Source organism: Drosophila novamexicana, unplaced genomic scaffold, assembly GCF_003285875.2.
Source record: "Drosophila novamexicana strain 15010-1031.04,08,12 unplaced genomic scaffold, DnovRS2.1 tig00000485-arrow-pilon, whole genome shotgun sequence".
Classification (NCBI taxonomy): domain Eukaryota; kingdom Metazoa; phylum Arthropoda; class Insecta; order Diptera; family Drosophilidae; genus Drosophila; species Drosophila novamexicana.
The window spans coordinates 4,025,081-4,027,481 of NW_020824808.1; positions in this window are offsets into that span (position 1 = coordinate 4,025,081).

The window sequence follows — 2,401 nt, forward strand, 5'->3', positions numbered from 1 at the left end:
AAGTGGAGCTTGCCTTTTGGGACCTCTGTTTGCATGACTACGTGCCATGTCTGCATAGGAGATTCCAGTTGCTTTTACGTAAGGGGATGGCGCCAAAGCAGTATATGTGCTCGAGGGTCCTGCACTCTTTGTAGGTTTTTTCTTAGGCTGTGTTCGTTGCAAATATTGTTTGAATTTTTCGCAGCCCTTGAAGTTGGCCGGATGATCACCCCCACACAGGGCACAAGTGGCTGGAGTATTTTTTGGACGTGTGCAATCGGACGTTTTATGTTCTTCGCCACAGACGACGCAAATGTATTCTCGATGGCAATATTTGGATGTGTGACCGTAATCCTGGCAGCGATGGCATTGAGTTATTTCGGAAGATTTCCTTGCGACCTCGATATTTACTCTCTGTCTGCAGAAAAGTTTGGACCCAAGAACATTTTTGTTATTTTCTTTGGGGACTAGACCTATGAAAAACATGTTCATAGGATTGCCTGTCTTCCTTGATTTGGGGTTGTAGATGTTTAAAGCTTGATGGCCCAATTTTTTTAGTTGGTCCTCAATCTGTGTCTTAGATGTGCAGGGGGATAGTCCTAGAATAATCACCTTATAAGGCTTGTCCTCTTTTAATTGGTACGAATGAAACTCAATTTTATATGCGTTTAGCTGACGGACAGTTGCTCGATAGCTTTCAGAATCTTTGGCGTAAATTCTTGTTATTCCTCCCCTCGAGGATTTGACTTCAATGTTGTCCAAATCGCAAGCTTCTTCTATACAGATTAAAAGCTCTTGAAGATTGACTACGTCCTGAATGACAATAGGTGGCGGCTTCGAGGTTTTTTTTGGCTGTGTGTCCAGGAGTGTTATTGTTAGACTGTGATCCGGCAGTTAACCGTGCGCGGGCAGCAGCGGCACTGGTACTGGGTAGCTCACTTTCGAGGATATGGTTTTGAGGTGGGACAAGACCAGGAAATAACTCATCTAGATCCATATCAGGAGTTTCATCTTCTGCTAGAATGGCGAATGGGTTACCTTCTAAAGGATTATTGTCGATTAGTGCCGAGTTGTTGGCGGCGGTAGCATTAGTGGCATTGATGGTGTTATTATTGTTTGTAGCTGTTTTTTTTATGTTTAAAGCTGGAGAGTTGGGCAGCTTGCGTTTTTTTTGCTGTATTAGCAAGTGGCGCGGTGACGGATTGGTCGGTTGTTCATTAATAGAGCCGTTATCAGCAGTGGGCTGATCCGCATTGCCCTCTGGCAATTGGGGAAAATTATTATTATGGTTAGTCATAATGTTTGCAAATTCGCGATTTGAATCAGTCATTTTAAATATGCTTGAAGTAAGTTTTATGTGATTGCGATTGTTTTCCATTTAAAATTTGCTTCGAAAATTCCTCGGGCCTTTTCTGCAAAATTTCGCAGAGCGGGCCCACGTATTTTGTTTGTATACGCACAACGAAATTAACTTTTTTGTAGTAGAAAGACCGACACAAAAGAGAGATTCCGATGTCTGGCGCCGTTTCTCCGCGCGAAACTTGCGCGCGAGCAATAGAATAACGGTGAAATTTAAAGAGAAAAAAAAAAACAACGTTTTTTGTGTGCGGCGATCGAACAGAGCTGCACGTCTGCACGCTTTGAAAGCTAGATCGCGAATGATATGTTAATCTAAAAACAATTTATGTCAAAATAATGTAGATTTGGTTATAGGAAATCGAATAATGGTGGTACTATATATCTGTCTATCTGAGCACGATTTAAGCTTAAGATAAGGAAAAGGATAAGGTATAACAAATTATGCACGATTTATCTGTTAAAATCAAATAATCGCACGTTTATTAACATTTATTGTATTGGATCAACAAGAAACATAAATTTGTAGGACAACACAATTTAGCTTAGATGATGTTTTACCAAGCCTGGCTGAGTCCTCCAGGCGTTACCTCCAATCGCATTGTAATCTCCGCTTAATGCTAAGCTTCGGAAAATACTTTGTGATTGGGAAATCTGCTTAACCCCTTTCTCTTTCTAGCCCGGAGCATTGTTGGTCGGATTTGCGAAAAATTGTAAGTGAACTAGAGGTCCCGCCCCATGATAAACACTGCTCAGGAGCTAACTCTCTGAAGTAGCTAAGGTTAGATCAGGTGGATGGAGGGATGGATGGCATTTGAACAGGTGGCAGGATGGGGACTAATTGTTGTTGTGGCTGGATGTATTTGTGCAACTCTTTAATCGACGTTACATAATAGAATTACATGCATGTTGAGCGCATTAACTATAATTGAAAACTATTTTTAATTAATAAAATGTCAACACACCGCCCCCGCTTAATTGCCACTCGTCATTAAATTGTTTTTCCACATACAGGAATAACAATGATAAAAACAAAAATGTTAACAGTAATATGTAAGTACAATAA